Source organism: Paroedura picta, chromosome 1, assembly GCF_049243985.1.
Source record: "Paroedura picta isolate Pp20150507F chromosome 1, Ppicta_v3.0, whole genome shotgun sequence".
Taxonomy (NCBI): Eukaryota; Metazoa; Chordata; class Lepidosauria; order Squamata; family Gekkonidae; genus Paroedura; species Paroedura picta.
Genome location: NC_135369.1, coordinates 50,654,234 through 50,672,745, shown reverse-complemented (window position 1 = coordinate 50,672,745; position 18,512 = coordinate 50,654,234). Strand labels below are relative to the sequence as shown.

The 18,512-nt window shown below is 45.2% G+C and overlaps 1 protein-coding gene across 4 annotated transcripts in view; it reads left to right on the top strand.

Moving 5' to 3' along the window:
• Positions 1–18,512, top strand: part of MTA3 (metastasis associated 1 family member 3) — a 201,811-nt gene that overhangs the window by 19,308 nt on the left and 163,991 nt on the right. The window lies entirely within an intron of this gene.

Genomic DNA, 18,512 nt, shown 5'->3' with positions numbered 1-18,512 from the left:
TGGGCTTTGGAGATGTGGGGAGGGGGTGTGGGAAAGAGGCAGCCCTCCCTCGCAACTCACAACCTTCCCTGCCTGGCCTGGCCCTTGGTAAATGGGGGTGGGTGGGAATGAGGCAGCCCATCCGCTATGGCCTCCCCCAAGCAGCCTGGCCTTTGGGAAATGTGGGGGAGGTGGCATTGCACCCATCCATGGCCTGGCCTGGCCTGGTCTGGCCTTTGAAGATGTGGGGTTGGGTAGTAAGATGGGGACAGTGGTGACCTGTGTAGATACTGTTGTATGGGGTGGGGATAGGAGGGCTGGTACTTTATCAAAGCAGCTGGTTTCTGCAGGAGAACTGATGCCTCCCTTCCCTCCTTCTTTAGCTCTTTCTCTGTCACATTCATCCTGTCTTTCTCTCTTTCATCTTCCTGAATGTTTCCAGGCCCCCACCTGGAAGTTGGCAACCCAGCTGGCTGCATATGGAGGAGGAGTCAGAAATCAAACCCAACTCTTGAGATTAGAGTCTGCTACTCTTTGAACACTCCACCACACTGGATCTCAAGATCGAGTGGGGAGTGCGGGGAAGGCAGGCCAGAACCCAGGAAGGGCGCAGTGCAGGTGTATGTGCTAGCACCCATTGTATTCCTGGATGCAATGGGCTTTTCCTCAAGTCAGTAATAAAAACCAAAGTTCAGGAAGTATTTATGTAGCCTAAGATTTCATTCATAACATCTGTGATTTTACTATAGTATTTCCTTGCTTTGGAGCAACTCCACTACACTTTTTTTTCAATACTTATTTCCCCTATCTATTCATTTCATTCAGTCTTTAAGAATTTTTTTTTGATATCCATAAATTTGTTAGGGCCTCTGGTGGCACAGGGTGGTAAGGCAGGCAACATGGTGTCTGAAGCTCTGACCATGAGGCTGGGAGTTCGATCCCAGCAGCTGGCTCAAGGTTGATTCAGCCTTCCATCCTTCCGAGGTCGGTAAAATGAGTACCCAGCTTGCTGGGGGGTGAACGGTAATGACTGGGGTAGGCACTGGCAAACCACCCTGTATTGAGTCTGCCATGAAAACGCTGGAGGGCGTCACCCCAAGAGTCAGACATGAGTCGGTGCTTGCACAAGGGGATCCCTTTACCTTTGCCTTTTAAAATTTGTTAGAACCTCTTTTCAGTTCCCCTTAAGTACTCTTAATTTTTCAAATGTTATTATGCTTTATAAGTCTCGCACAAATTATTCCTGCCTTCCTTTGCACCTTGATACTGCCTCCCTCGGTCTAGTTGTCTCAGGGCAGTTTAGAGCATGGATCCAAACCATTGGTTACAGAGACAAAACAGTAAAATATACTAATATTAATACCTGAAAGTTGACAAGTTAAAAACAGATAAACTAAATGGTTGGTGGAGAGCCAGTTTGGTGTAGTGGCTAGGAGTGCGGATCTCTAATCTGGCAATCTGGATTTGATTCCCTGCTCCTCCCCCACATGCTGGGTGACCTTGGGCTCGCCACAGTGCTGATAAAGCTGTTCTGACCAAGCAGTGATATCAGGGCTCTCTCAGCCTCACCCACCTCACAGTGTGTCTGTTGTGGGGAGAGGAAAGGAAGGTGACTGTAAGTCACTTTGAGACTGGGTAGAGAAAAGCGGCATATAAGAACCAACTCCTCCTCCCCCTCGTCCTCCTCCTTCTTCTAATATGAGGAGGCAATGGGGGGGGGAGTGCCAATCAGCTCTTTTAGGTATACTTTCTGCTGGCTTCAACCGTAAGCCTGTCAGAAGTGCTCCATCTTCCAGGCCCTGTGAAACTTAGGAAGTTCTGTCAGGGCCTTGGATCTTCCCTGGGAGCTCGTTCCAACAGGTGAGAACCAGGGCCAGAAACATTAAGGCGAAATATACTTCTTTGTGGCCAGGGATCCTCAGTCATAGAATCATAAAATCATAGAGTTGGAAGGGGCCATACAGGCCATCTAGTCCAACCCCCTGCTCAATGCAGGATCAGCCCTAAGCATCCTAAAGCATCCAAGAAAAGTGTGTATCCAACCTTTGCTTGAAGACTGCCAGTGAGGGGGAGCTCACCACCTCCTTAGGCAGCCTATTCCACTGCTGAACTACTCTGACTGTGAAAAATATCTAGCCTATATCGTACTTGAAGTTTAAACCCATTACTGCGTGTCCTCTCCTCTGCAGCCAACAGAAACAGCATCCTGCTCTCCTCCAAGTGACAACCTTTCAAATACTTAAAGAGGGCTATCATATCCCCTCTCAACCTCCTTTTCTCCAGGCTGAACATTCCCAAGTCCCTCAAGCTATCTTCATAGGGCTTGGTCCCTTGGCCCCAGATCATCCTCGTCGCTCTCCTCTGTACCCTTTCAATTTTATCTACGTCCTTCTTGAAGTGAGGCCTCCAGAACTGCACACAGTACTCCAGGTGTGGTCTGACCAGTGCCATATACAATGGAACTATGACATATTGTGATTTTGATGTGATGCCCCTGTTGATACAGCCCAAAATGGCATTTGCCTATTTTACCGCTGCATCACACTGCCTGCTCATGTTTAGTTTACAATCCACAAGTACCCCAAGGTCTCGTTCACACACAGTGTTACCTAGAAGCGTATCCCCATCCAGTAGGCATGCTTTTCATTTTTCTGACCCAGATGCAGAACTTTACACTTATCTTTATTAAATTGCATCTTGTTCTCATTTGCCCATTTTTCCATTGTGTTCAGATCTCGTTGAACACTGTCTCTATCTTCCGGAGTATTTGCCAGTCCTCCCAATTTTGTGTCTTTTGCAAACTTGATGAATAGTCCCTCCACCCCCTTATCTAGATCATTAATAAATATGTTAAAAAGTAAAAAACCTTTCTGAGGCTGGGGACCGGCAGGGCATTGGGCTGCGCCTGCGCAGGCCACACCCACTAGTCGGGCCACGCCTGCGAATCGGGCCACGCCCGTGCAGGCCATGCCCGCGAGTCGGGCCGCGCCCACACGGGCTGCGCATGTGCGATGCGCGGCCCGGCCCTGATTCCCTCTCCCCGCCCTCCCGCAGTAAGAAGCTTCCCGGGCCGCAAGCTTGCAGCCTGGGAAGTTTTTTACTGCGGGGGGGGGGCGGGAAGAGGGAGCCGTGGCCCGGCGCCATGGCCTTCACGGCCCGGCACCGGGCTGCGGCCCACAGGTTGGGGACCACTGCTCTAACCAATTCCCTATCCACCTGACTATCTGAAAATCCAGATTGCAGTCCTTCAATTTATCCATCAGAACATCATGGGGAACCTTGTCAAAAGCTTTACTCAAATCCAAGTTGATGAGTAGTCCCTCCACCCCCTCATCTAGATCATTAATAAATATGTTAAAAAGTACCGGGCCGAGCCCCGAGCCCTGAGGTACCCCGCTACTCACCTCTCTCCAGTCTGATGAAACACCATTGACAACAACTCTTTGATGGTTGGCTGACAGTAGCACTCTTTGGGGTTGGTGTTGGCTGACAGTAGCACTCTTTGGGGAACATGCTCAAAAAGGCAATCCCTCAGATATGTGGTACCCAGACCATGTATGTCCATGAAGGGTAGCACCACAACCTTGAACTGAATCTGGGACTCAACCAGGTGCCAATGCAGCTGCCTCAAAACTGGTTTTGTGTGCTCCTCACACTGTTCATGTGAGAATCTGAGCAGCTACATTCCGGACCAGCTATAAGTCTGGGGTCATGAACACAGGGTAGCCATTGGGAGAGACATTTACTCCGATTCTAACTCCCTAATTTTGTTTAACATCTTTATGTGCCCTCTTGCCCACCTGGTCTGGGAGTCTGGACTTGAGTGTCATCTATTTCCCTAGTGTCATCTATATTTCCTTAGTAATTGCACTGCCTAGAAGTTACAAGGGACCTCCAGGGCACTTATCCCATCATCTGCAGTGAGTGTGACATGATTGCCTTCCTCCCTGAAGACAAGATGGACTACATCTGCCCCAAGTGTAAGCTGGTAAGACTTTTGGAGGAAAGGATTAGGGGCTTATTACTCTGACCCAAATTAGGGGATTGACCTCATTACGGATCCTCTGCAGATAGTTAGGGAAAAGACTCAACGGCATAGAGCGAGATGGTTCTTGGGGCCTTTGGAGCTCTAGAATAGATTTCAGGCCCTTGCAGAGGAGGTGCAAGTGTCAACGAGGGAAGAGGTCCCAAAACAAAGTCTAAGACAAAGTGAAGAGGCCACGGGGATAGAAGGAAATGGTGTTGAGAAGAAAAATAAAAGGAGAGTACTGGTAATTGGAGACTCCCTGCTATGTGGCTGGGCCCGACCCCCTAACCTGAGAGGTTTGTTGCTTGCCAGGGGCAAAAATTAAAGATTAAAAATCTACAGATCGCTACCCATTTGTGATGGTCCATGTGGGAACGAATGACATGTCCGTGAATACCCTCGCTCCTATTAAAACAATCAAGATCTAGGGAGGAAGCTCAAGCAAATGGGGGCACAAGTGGTATTCTCTTCAATCTTGCCTGTCAAGGGAGGAGGAATGCGTCAGAGGAGGAAGATAATGGAGGTGAATCAGTGGCTGGTGCTGGCAGGAGCGATTTGGTTTCTGGGACCATGGGATAGGCTTTCTTGAGGAAGGCCTACTAGCACCTGATGGACTGCACTTATCGAAGTTGTGTTTGGCAGGAACCTGGGGAGATTCATCAGGATAGCTTTAAACTGAAACCACAAGGGGAAGGAAACGTTCAACATACGGAGTGTAAGGAAGGAGACCGATCAGGGGCAGCCCAACCAGGAAGGCCAGCTCATAGGGAACCCAAAATAAAATGATTCAGATGCCTTTATACTAACACCCGAAGCATGGGCAATAAGAAGGAAGAGCTGGAACTTCTCATGCTGATGGAAAGGTATGATCTAGTAGGCATCACAGAAATTTGGTGGAATGATTCTCATGACTGGAATGTAATAGTGGATGGATATGAACTGTTCAGAAAAAACAGAATAGATCTAAGAGGCGGAGGAGTGGCACTGTATGTGAGGAAAGGGCTTACCTGTCAGGAAAATCTAGTGAAGGAGAGTATATCTACAGTGGAAAGCATCCGGGTGAAAATAAGCGAGGTGAAAACAAACAGTGTGGTGGTTGGTGTCTGCTACCGACCACCTGACCAATGAGAGGATGTGAATGCTGCACTTTGTGAGCAGCTTGGGAAAATATCCAAGTGGCAGAACCTTGTCATCATGGGTGACTTCAATTTCCCAGATGTGTGTTGGGAAACAAACTTTGCAAAGCATCCTCAGTCACGCAACTTTCTGACCTGCCTGGCTGACAATTTCATTTTTCAAATGGTAGATGAACCCACAAGAGGTTCAGCCATACTGGACTTAATACTGACCAACAGGCAAGAGTTGGTGGATGAGGTGAAGGAGGTGGGGACCCTAGGGGAAGTGACCATGGCCTCATAGAATTCCTTTTGAGATGGGGAGGTAAGGAAGCTTGTAGCCAGATGTTGGATTTTCGTAGGGCAAACTTTAATAAACTCAGAGACATGATGAGTGTCATACCATAGACGAGAATGCTGGAAGGGAGCATGTGAAGGGTGGACGCTACTCAAACAAGAGCTATTGCATGCTCAATCAATGACTATGCCAGAAAGACCAAAACACTGTAGGAGCTCTAAGGAGCCAATTTGGATGAACAGAGAACTTCAAGAGGAACTAAGAAAGAAAAGGAAAATGTTCAGGAAATGGAGGGAAGGATAGAGCTCTAAAGAAGAGTACTTACAGGTTACTAGGCACTGTAGATCAATCACCAGAAAGGCCAAAGCTGACAGTGAGCTAAGATTGGCCAGGGAAGCCCACTGTAACAAGAAAAGATTTTTCAGTTATGTGAGGAGCAAATGTAAAGTAAAGGAGGCAATAGGCCCACTGTTGGGTGCGTATGGACAAACTCTAACGGAGGATGCAGAGAAAGCAGAAAGGCTTAGCGCCTATTTTGCATCTGTTTTTTCCCACAGGTCAAAGGGTTTAGGGACATCTAGAGATGGCAGTAGCCAAGAGATAGTGTCTGGTTGGCAGGTTGACATGGACAGAGAGGTTGTTGAGAGGCATGTAGCTGCACTGGATAAGTTCAAATCCCCTGGGCCGGATGAAATGCACCTGAGAGTGCTCAAAGAACTTTCCGGAGAACTTGCAGAACCCTTGTCCATCATCTTCGGAACCTCTTTAAGGACTGGAGATGTCCCGGAGGACTGGAAGAGAGCAAACGTTATTCCAATCTTCAAAAAAGGGAGGAAAGATGACCTGGAAAACTACAGACCAGTGAGTCTGACCTCTGCTGTGGGTAAGATAATGGAGCAGATATTAAAGGGAGCAATCTGGAGGACAATTTGGTGATCCAAGGAAGTCAGCATGGATTTGTCTCGAACAGGTCCTGTCAGACCAACCTGGTTTCCTTTTTTGACCAAGTAACTGGTTTGCTGGATCGTGGAAATTCGGTTGATGTCGTTTACTTGGATTTGAGTAAAGCTTTTGATAAGGTTCCCCATGATGTTCTGGTGGATAAATTGAAGGACTGCAATCTGGATTTTCAGATAGTCAGGTGAATAGAGAATTGGTTAGAGTACCACACTCAAAGAGTTGTTGTCAATGGTGTTTCATCAGACTGGAGGAAGGTGAGTAGCGGGGTACCTCAGGGCTCAGTGCTCTGTCCGGTACTTTTTAACATATTTATTAATGATCTAGATGAGGGGGTGGAGGGACTACTCATCAACTTGGATTTGAGTAAAGCTTTTGACAAGGTTCCCCATGATGTTCTGATGGATAAATTGAAGGACTGCAATCTGGATTTTCAGATAGTCAGGTGGATAGGGAATTGGTTAGAGCAGTGGTCCCCAACCTGTGGGCCGCAGCCCGGTGCCGGGCCGTGAAGGCCATGGCGCCGGGCCACGGCTCCCTCTTCCCGCCCCCCCCGCAGTAAAAAACGTCCCAGGCTGCAAGCTTGCGGCCCGGGAAGCTTCTTACTGCGGGAAGGTGGGGAGAGGGAATCAGGGCCGGGCCGCGCATCGCACATGCGCAGCCCGTGTGGGCGCGGCCCGACTCGCGGGCATGGCCTGCACGGGCGTGGCCCGATTCGCAGGTGTGGCCCGATTCGTGGGTGTGGCCTGCGCAGGCGCAGCCCAATGCCCTGCCGGTCCCCAGCCTCAGAAAGGTTGGGGACCACTGGGTTAGAGAACCCCACTCAAAGAGTTGTTATCAATGGTGTTTCATCAGACTGGAGAGAGGTGAGTAGCTTGGATTCACTGGAGTGTTTCTGCAGATGGAAGGACCGCTGCCTCCAGGAACAGCATTTCTGGGGCTTATCAGGAGAAGGAATATGGAAACACCATTCTTCATGAGCACAAATTGTTCTGTCCTCAGAAACACTAAAGTGGATACAAGTAATTGATTCCTGATAAATAATTCTTTGAATTGAACATAAATCTTTATTCATAACGATTAATGCCATTTTACCCTATGAAATGCTTCATTTATATCCCAATTTTGTCCCAATGGATCCCAAATATGCTTACAACATGCATCATCCACCTTAATGGGACTGAGCTTGTGCATGAACATTTTGTTTCTAGCTTTAAAACTTCCTTTGAGAGCCAGTACATGCATGGGATTCCTGCCCAATGTGTAACGTGCTCCAAAGGCAGGTGCCCCTTTACCGCAATTCCATTTTTGCTGCTGGAAGGATAGGAAGCTTTCTAGCGTACTCTGTTGTTAGTCATCATTTTGGAAAGAATTACACTCCTTTCTCTTGAGAGTGGCTTTGAGAGTCTCTTTCATGGAAGTCAAACCCCTTTGTGAACTGGCCTCTTCCCCAATAGTTTTGCTTATTTATTTGTTATATATTTATATACTGCCCGCCCCGGAGGCTCAGGGCAGTTTACATGGAACGTATGAACAATACATGGAACAATCCATAACATATGAATAACCGTAACAATAATACTAGTAACTGATATTTGTAACAATATAAGCAATGTAAACAATGCAATAGTGCAAACAGGTCCAGAGCTTGTTGTGATGGTCTGGCCAGGTGTCAATATCAAACTGCAACAACCTTCATTGTTCTGCCAAATAACCAAAGCTGAGGGAGGAGACAAGTTGTTTCAGGATTCCAGAGGCCAGACAAGCACAATAGTCCAGTCCAAGAAATTAAAGACTTTCAGGATTCCAGCAAGGTGTCACCATATGTATTACATTGCATCCACACAAGTCCCTCAAGAGGCTTTATAGTTAAGCTAGCTGCTCAGACTTAATCCTGCGACAACTCACAATCACTTTCAGTAGATAGCTGACATCTAACTATAAGGCGAGTGCTTCTCTTTTTAGATTGAAGTTCTACTCTAAGCCTGAGCCTTCACCTTTCTAATGGTGCAGGTGATCCTGGAGGGCTGGAAACAAACAGCTGACTTTCATCTGCTGGATCAGAGCTGGTAGAGGTGACTCTGTATAAGCTCTGGCTGTAAGTCTTTCACCTCCTCATCTTATTTGTCACTTTCTGATGCCCCTGGCCTGGCTATGCTAGCCTCTTCCTCCTCTGAGTAGTCCTCAAAATTGCTGAAACATGGCTGACACATGACACTTGTTGTCCCTCATTATGGTGTCCAAGGCACTGTTTAATAAATGTTCTAGATGTGGAACGAAAACGTTGCACAGTGATGAGCATGAACTCTGCCTCTTGTGCTTAGCAGAGGACCATAATATGTCAAAGCCTGTCTAATTTTAAAGTGGACCAAAGGGTCAATTGGATAGGGCCTTTAAACTGAAACCTGCATTGTGGGAGAAGACTGTGTCCTCATTGGTTCCATCTGAAATGGTTCCAGGTTTGAAATTGACTGCCTTGGCCCCGACTCTGACTAGTAAACCACAATCTGGGGCCTCCATCGGATCCATACGGTTTCAGTGGGTCTGACTGTCAGGGCAACCCCAGTACCTCCAAAGAGGATTACTCCAGAGCCAAAATCCAGACATCCAAGTTCACCTCCAGGACCTGCAGCATTCATCCTGCAAAAAAGAATAAGTATGCCCAAAAGCAAACTAAACCAATAGGCAAAACGTGGTATCTTGCAATTTATTAAATGCATTCCTAGGTTCTGTTTCTTCTTTAGTGGTTGCAGTTATGGTCTTAATATAAAGATTTAACATCACCAGTATTAATTTCACAATTATACAGGTAAAGCATATTACATTGGCAATAGTAGCTCTTCCGTAAAGGGGTCACTTCTTCAATTATTCAAAAAGAATAAATAGTCAAAACATAAGGAGAGGGTGCCAAAGTTTACACTAGCTTTCCAGCCTAAGGGGCTGGAGCCTGACCTGGTTATCCTGGTTCCTCCTTGAACCCAGGTACCTCACCTAGCCTCCCTTGCAGGCTCCTCCTCTGCAAATGACAGTCAGCCTAGCAACCATGCATGGCAGCTACTGCCATCAGAATTGAGACCTCCTTTGTTTTGGCAGCTAGTATTGTTGATCACAGGGAAGGTGTTTACACAAAAAATTGTGCATATATCCACTGTGAATAGACCATTATGTGATTGTATGGAACTGAGGTAAGCATATTTGACTGCCTTATATGATGAGCCATCATGCACATGGGTCATCCACATGGGACTACTATGTGTTGAAGGAAGGGCATGAATCAAATAGATGAAATGTACCGTATATCTAGCTGCACCACCTAAACTGCTCTGGATTTCTTGAAGCAAAGCAGAATACTAATCTGATACTGCTTCTAAGAGGTCTCAGATGGAGGTGGGACAGTAATCTAAAAGGTGTGTTTTGCATAGTTTGAGCTTATGAAGAAATGTACTTTTGCCTCCCCTCATGGGGATCCATGGGGGACAGTGGCAATAAACGAGCAGTAGTAGTGAGCTCAGTTCATTGATACCCATGTCTTCTGTGAATAACTGTATCATTATTAGTTAACTTTTGTGCATATGTACCTTATTAGTGAGATTAGTGTCGGCTCTTAAGTGTTGCACAGAGCTGTTACTTGTCATGAATACACAAAATACTTATTTGGCGAGTTCGTTAAAAGTGTTATGAATATTAATATATGTTTGGACTTTGAGATTTCATACAAACTGCCATTTTTGTCATATTAACTTATGTCTACTGCCTGATTCTTTATTTTTTCTATCCTTGAATATTTGCCTATCCCCCGATAAAATGTAGTAGTGTTTCTTTTGTATTTGAAATTCTACCATGTTTGAATCTGGTAGTATGGCTTGAATCGTTGCTCTCCATGGACAAAAATATGTCCTTGGAGACAAAGAATATGTTTTACCATCTACACTGGGTTCGTCAGCTGGCTCCATATTTATTCTCTGGTAAGACCTCACTTGGAGTACTGTGTTCAGTTTTGAGCACCACAGTTGAAGAAAGCTAAACTGGAGCATGTCCAGAGGAGGGCTACGAAGATGGTGAGAGGTTTGGAGACCAAGTCATTTGAAGAAAGGTTGAGGGAGCTTGGTCTGTTTAGCCTAGAGAGAAGACGACTAAAAGTTGATATAACTATCTTCAAGTGCTTGAAGGGCTGTCATGTAGAAGATGGAGCAGAGTTGTTTTCTGTTGCCCCAGAGGGTCAGACCAGAACCAGTGAGTTTAAATTACTTCAAAGAATTTTTGGCTAACATCTGGAAGTCGTTCCTGACAATTATAGCGATTCTTCAGTTAAACAGGCTTCCTTGGGAAGTGATAGGTTCTCCTTCTTTGGAAGTTTTTAAGCAGAGACTAGATAGTCATCTGACAGAAATGCTGACTATGAAATTAGGCAGATTGTGAGTGGATGGGCAGGAAGGGATGTGCCAGTATTTGTCTCTTGTGGCCCTTCCTTTCATAGCCAGGGAATTGCTGACTGCCACTGTGGAATGGTAGGTGAATTTCCTCCAGGCTAGACTGGATTTTGGAGATTTTTTGGTGAGGTGGGGGAATCACTTGGGCATGAAATTGGGTCACTGTGGGTGGGCGAGTAGTTGCAATTTCTTGCATTGTGTAAGGTGTACCTTCCAATTCTATGATTTTTCCATGGTAATTCCCTCCACCCACACCTCAAGATTGGACTATTTCAATGCACTCTATGCAGGGCTACATTTGAAGAAGCTTTGGAAGCTACATGTGGTCCAGAACACATCTGCCAATTTTCTACCTATTCAGTGGTGGGCCCTGCGTGGGACTTTGTTTCACTTTCTCTGTATTCTCTCCCCGCCTTTCTCTTCGCCTCTTTCTCTCCATATTTTGCGCTTTCTCCTGTCTCCTTCTCCTTTTTCTATCCCATTCTTACTTTCTTCCCATCTTTCTACTTTCCTTTCTCTTACTCTATTTTCTCCACCTTTCCCCCATGTTAGCACCCACACTCCAACCATTTTCAGGACTATATAAAGACCACTTAGAAGATAAACAAGGATTTTGTGTGGTGGAATTCAAAGCCATTTTCATCACACTTAATTAATTAATTTATTTGCTCAGTTTATATACTGCCCTCCCAGCAAGCTGACTCAGGTCTGTGGAGAACATTGTATACCATAGAACAATGATTGGTGAAAATACAACAATAATTAATTAAAATTTATTAAATTAGGTTATAATTAGTAAAAGTTATAAAACCACCTTAAAGCCAAAAGAGGTGAAATTGGCCTGGAACCGCGGCCAGGGCTTTTTTCGGTGCTGGCCCCAGGCTGGTTGAAGAAGCTCTCCGAAGAGATCAGGGCTCTGTTGGACCTTAATAAGTTTTACAGATGGAGCTGTTCCACCAGGCTTATGGTTCAGGGCCACAATAACTTCCACCAAGGGAGCTGGCCTCACCACTGGACGAGAAGGAGAATAGAAGATCCCCCTCCCTTCTAAAGGACTCCCATGTCTGGGAATTTTTGTCAGGGTTGCATTTGACAATTTCCATTGTACTTCTAGAACACTCTTCGATTTGTGGCTTCATGGGGGTGTTACGGCAAATGTATTTCTGTAAGGTCACGTGTCTAAATTTAGTTGTGGAGAATTAGCTGGTTGAACCATCAAGAGGCAGTGTGGCCTAACGCGAGATCTTTTATTGCACAGTTTACTGGATAATTACGTCACTGAGATAGAACCAAGTGGACAGCGATCTAAACATGGAAGGAATTTATTAACACACACTAATTAGACAAAGACATCACATGTGCACTCTAGCATAGAAATATACTTTCCTAGCCACTAGCACACAAGGAAAAGGTTTACAGGGATGGCACCTATACTAAGGGTTGATTAAAAATGCTTTAGGATGCTTTGGGCTGATCCTGCGTTGAGCAGGGGGTTGGACTAGATGGCCTGTATGGCCCCTTCCAACTCTATGATTCTACGATTCTATATCTACTTGTCTTCTGGGTGGAGCAGATTTCTGGACGTCCAGGGAAGCAATTTGGGGCGACAGATGAGGGACCAAGACGAGCATCGAACAACGTTTCTGTAGCCTGGAAACTGACTGCACTTTGTGGCTGTGGGAGCCCAATATTTAAAGGAAATGTGTGGCCTGAGGTTATAGGGGGCAAATTCTACTTTGTCCAGGAGTTGGACAAAGAGTTTGATGGCCAGTAACGATCGTGGCTTAGCCCCAACAAAGAAACGGGTTGCTGAGACAAAGAAACTAGCTGCTCGGAATATGAAGAAATACTCCCTATCTAGAAGGGCTGATGGCCCATTTCTGGTAAATGCTGGATGATTGCTTGTGCCTGGGGATAGTGGTAAAAGAAAGGACAAAGACCATTTCTTGAATTATATTTGGGGTTGAAAAGAGGATGGCCAGTTCCCTTTACAAGACAATGTGCTTGGCTGGGTGGAGGGGTGTTTTGGATGGGGTGCCTTTGTCTCTGTATACTTGCCAGATGTGCTGACAAACTGCTCTTTTGTTTGCAAGCAAGTGTGCTGGGGGAATCCTAGCTCCAAGTCCTGCTTGAGAGCGAGAAGTGGGTTTTAGTTGCTCTCCCATTATGCTTTGCAAGGCTTGACCTGACTTTTTCTCTCTGGTGCCAGGGTCTGTGCAGGAGTGTCAGGAAGAGTTGGCACAGGTGTGCCAGTCTGCAGTGGAGGGGTGACAGCTCATGTAACAGGGGGCCCTTAGATATTACGAGTCACTTGTTATTGTTGTTGTTATGTGCGAAGTCGTGTCCGACCCATCGCGACCCCATGGACAATGATCCTCCAGGCCTTCCTGTCCTCCACCATTCCCCGGAGTCCATTTAAGTTTGCACCTACTGCTTCAGTGACTCCATCCAGCCACCTCATTCTCTGTCGTCCCCTTCTTCTTTTGCCCTCGATCGCTCCCAGCATTAGGCTCTTCTCCAGGGAGTCCTTCCTTCTCATGAGGTGGCCAAAGTATTTGAGTTTCATCTTCAGGATCTGGCCTTCTAAAGAGCAGTCAGGGTTGATCTCCTCTAGGACTGACCGGTTTGTTCGCCTTGCAGTCCAAGGGACTCGCAAGAGTCTTCTCCAGCACCAGAGTTCAAAAGCCTCAATTCTTTGACGCTCGGCCTTCCTTATGGTCCAACTTTCGCAGCCATACATTGCAACTGGGAATACCATAGCCTTGACTAAACACACTTTTGTTGGCAGGGTGATGTCTCTGCTTTTTAGGATGCTGTCTAGATTTGCCATAGCTTTCCTCCCCAGGAGCAAGCGTCTTTTAATTTCTTTGCTGCAGTCCCCATCTGCAGTGATCTTGGAGCCCAGGAAAATAAAATCTGTCACTATCTCCATTTCTTCCCCATCTATTTGCCATGAATTGAGAGGGCCGGATGCCATGATCTTTGTTTTCTTGATGTTGAGTTTCAAGCCAACTTTTGCACTCTCCTCCTTCACCCGCATCAACAGGCTCTTTAGTTCCTCTTCACTTTCTGCCATTAGAGTGGTATCATCTGCATATCTGAGGTTGTTGATATTTCTCCCTGCAATCTTGATCCCAATTTGTGACTCTTCTAATCCCGCATTTCTCATGATGTGCTCTGCATACAAGTTAAATAGGCAAGGCGACAGTATACAGCCTTGCCGAACTCCTTTCTCAATTTTGAACCAGTCAGTGATTCCATGTTCAGTTCTCACTGTTGCTTCTTGACCTGCATATAAATTTCTCAAGAGACAAATAAGATGCTCTGGCATCTAAGATGCCATCTCTTTAAGAACTTGCCACAATTTGTTGTGCTCCACACAATCAAAGGCTTTAGCATAGTCAATGAAGCAGAAGTAGACGTTCTTCTCCCTAGCTTTCTCCATGATCCAGCGTATGTTGGCAATTTGATCTCTAGTTCCTCTGCCTCTTCGAAATCCTGCCTGTACTTCTGGAAGTTCTCGGTCCACATATTGCTGGAGCCTAGTTTGTAGGATTTTGAGCATAACTTTGCTAGCATGAGAAATTAGTGCAATGGTGCGGTAGTTTGAACATTCTTTGACATTGCCCTTCTTTGGGATTGGAATGTAAACTGACCTTTTCCAATCCTGTGGCCATTGTTGAGTTTTCCAAATTTGCTGGCATATTGAGTGTAGCACTTTTACTGCATCGTCTTTTAAGATTTTGAATAGTTCAACTGGAATGCTGTCACCACCACTAGCTTTATTGTTGCTCAGACTTCCTAAGGCCCATTTGACTTCACATTCCAGGATGTCTGGCTCCAGGTCAGTAACTACCCCACTGTGGTCATCAGGGATGTTAAGCTCGCTCTTGTATAGTTGTTCTGTATAATTTTGCCACCTTTGTTTAATCTCTTCTGCTTCTGTGAGGTCCCTACCATTTTGGTCCCTTATCATACCCAACTTTGCATGAAACGTTCTCTTCATATCTCCAATTTTCTTGAAAAGATCTCTGGTCCTCCCCATTCTATTGTTTTCTTCTATTTGTTTGCACTGTTCATTTAAGAAGGCATTCTTATCTCTTCTAGCTTTTCTCTGAAATTCTGCATTCAATTGGGTGTATCTTTCTCTTTCTCCCTTGCCTTTCACTTCCCTTCTCTCCTTAGCTGTTTGTAAAGCTTCCTCAGACAGCCATTTTAATTTCTTGCATTTCTTTTTCTTTGGGATGGTTTTAGTTGCTACCTCTTGTACAATGTTGCGAACCTCAGTCCATAGTTCTTCAGGCACTCTGTCTATCAGATCTAATTCCTTAAATCTATTTGTCACCTCTACTGTGTATTCGTCGGGGATATGATTTAGTTCATACCTGAGTGGCCTAGTGCTTTTCCCTACTTTCTTCAATTTAAGCCTAAATTTTGCAACAAGAAGCTCATGATCTGAACCACAATCAGCTCCTGGTCTTGTTTTTATTGACTGGATAGAACTTTTCCATCTTTGGCTGCAGAGCACATAGTCAATCTGATTTCTGTGTTGACCGTCTGGTGATGTCCATGTGTAGAGTCGTCACTTGGGTTGTTGGAAAAGAGTGTTTGCTATGACCATTGTATTCTCTTGACAAAATTCTACCAGCCTGTGCCCTGCTTCATTTTGTACTCCAAGGCCAAACTTGCCTGTTATCCCGGTTATCTTTTGGCTTCCTACTTTAGCATTCCAATCCCCCATGATGATAAGCACATCATTTTTTGGCGTTGCTTCTAGAAGGTGTTGTAGGGCTTCATAGAACTGATCAACTTCATCCTCTTCAGCAGCAGTGGTTGGGGCATAGACCTGGATCACTGTGATGTTGAATGGTTTGCCTTGGATTCGAACTGAGATCATTCTGTCATTTTGGGGATTGTATCCCAAGACTGCTTTTCCTACTCTCTTATTGATTATGAAGGCTACTCCATTTCTTCTGCGAGATTCTTGTCCACAGTAGTATACCTGATGGTCATCTGAATTAAATTCACCCATTCCTGTCCATTTTAGTTCACTGATTCCTAAAATGTCGATGTTCAGTCTTGACATTTCTTGTTTGACCACGTCCAGCTTACCTTGATTCATGGATCTGACGTTCCAGGTTCCTATGGAATAAAAATCTTTACAGCATCGGACTGTCTTTTCGCCACCAGTTACTTCCACAACTGAGCATCCTTTCGGCTTTGGCCCAGTCGCTTCATTCATTCTGGCACTACTCGTACTAGCCGTCTGCTCATCCCCAGTAGCATATTGGACACCTTCCGACCTGAGGGGCTCATCTTCCAGCGTCATATCGTTATGCCTATTGGAACTGTCCATAGAGTTTTTATGGCAAAGATACTGGAGTGGTTTGCCATTTCCTTCTCCAGTGGATCACCTTTTGTCAGAGCTCTCAGCTATGACCTGTCCGTCTTGGGTGGCCCTGCACGGTATAGCTCATAGCTTCACTGAACTACGCAAGCCCCCTTGCCACAACAAGGCAGCGATCCTTGAAGGGGGACGAGTCACTGGTCCCAACCAAAAGTATGGAGGAAGAGCTCTATCTTCCAGGCAACTCCCATCAGGCCCAGATATCCTCTGAGAGCTCATTCCACCAAGTAGGAGACAGGATTGAAAATGTCTTGGCCCTGTTTGAGGCCCCATGTATTCCCTTGGGGCCAGGGACCACCAACTGGTTGGTATTGCCAGATGGGGCATAGGCATAGACACAGTACCTCTGGTATGCTGGACCCAGACCGCGAATAGCCTTGAAGGTAAGTACCAATACCTTAAACCTGATCTGGAATTCCACCAGAAGCCAGTTCAGGTGCCAGAGCACAGATTGGATATGGGCCTTCCAAAGTGTTCCTGTGAGGACCCAGGCAACTGCATTCTGGACCAGTTGTAGTTTCTGGATCAGGGATAAGGGCAGGTCCACATATAGTGAGTTACAGAGGCCCAAACTAGAGGTTACTGTCATGTTGGATCACTGTGACTAGGTGTTCCAGGGCCAGCTAGGTTTGGTGTGGCTTGGTGTAGGTGGTAGAACGCTAGCCATTCTACTTTGTGATCTGTGCCTCCATAGTAAGATATTGAAGATCATATCAGATTCCTGGGTGTTTGCACAGTTATAAGCTGTATACCATCCAGGCAGGGTAGATGTACTTCCTTGCATGGTCCTTTCCTATCCAGCCATAGGACCTCTGTCTTTGAAGGGCTCAGTTTCAGGCGTCTGCTTGATTCATTCTGTCACTGCTTCCAGGCATCTAGCAAATCTCTGGGGGTGAATCTGAGCGGCTGTTCATCAGGATATAGAGCTGGGTATCATTAGCATACTAAAAGCAACCTAGCCCAAATAACTGGAAAACTTGAGAATTTATGCCAGTTTTTAAAAATCTTAATGCGTTTAGAAGGGTTATTCATGATTGTGCACTATCAAGTGAGTTAAGCTGTCTATATTAGAAGTCATTATAAGGATCACTTAACAAACGTGCCATTGGCCAAGTTCAAATTTCTAGCTGGCATCAGGGTTTCTGATGTTGTCTCCCAACAGATTGATTAGCTGCTTTTATGTAAAGCTTTTTATATGCATAGTATGCCCAGTCTATCCATGCCTAAAGCAGAATCTAAACAAATTGGCCAGATTTCTGGGCCTGTTTATTTATTTTTGGTTTCTCCTACTTGTATGGGAGTTTTAAAAAACGTTCTGGCTTCAAATAGAGGCCTGGAATCAGTTTGTTAAGCTGAAACCAAAATCATGCACACAGCAATTCTTATTTTTTATCTTTGTTGGCTGACTCTTCACCTGGAATTTTCATCTCTTTATAGATTTAGTACGGCCTATTGTGTTGGTATTGGAGAATGAGTCAGATGATATTGTGTCACGCATAAGTATCCAATTCAAATGAATTGCAGGGTCAAACTCTCCCCCCCCAGCAGTTATCATGTGTTTATAGTTTATATGTTAACGTCAAACATTAGTTCTACCTCTATTTTTGTGTCTACAGAGAAGAAAGTGTATTTTGCATGTGAATTGATTTCAGTGTTGCTAAAATGATGATGGGGTTTCTCCTTTTTAAAGTCTGCTGTGACTACTTTTCCTGTCATGTTCTGCCTGCATCTTATTATAAGATATAGTCACTTCCCCACTCTTATCAGTCTTTCCTTAAATTAGTTTGAGTATTTTATTTAATTATTTTAAAGTCATTTTAACTTTGCTGACCACAGTTAACTGTCATTGAACTTAACTCTGTTTTTTTATGCAGAGCTTAGCATTTAAATGTGAAAGTTTAGCATTTGAATATGAAAACAGCTTTGCTTGATGGCTCTGCTTACATAATTACTGGTTGTGTGATGGCTAGTGTGGGTGTAGGGCAGAAGGTGTGTCACAGGTTCAAATCTCTATTTCACCATGAAGCTCACCTTAGCACTGTGATTCTCCCTCAGTCTTATTACAGAGAGGATAGATGGGAGGGGGGAATCACACTGAGTACTGGGGGCAGGGTTGGCCAGGCTAAACTTGTAACAGTAACAGATAAATGGAAAGGGATTTGTCTCCTGCGCTTTGATAAAAGCAGTTTGAAGAACTTAAATTATTTTTTTTCTAAAAATAGTAAGGATAAACGTGTAAAGTGTGTAGATTCAGAGTACCTTTATTGGCATAAAGTAGATTGTAAAGTGTGTATTCAAC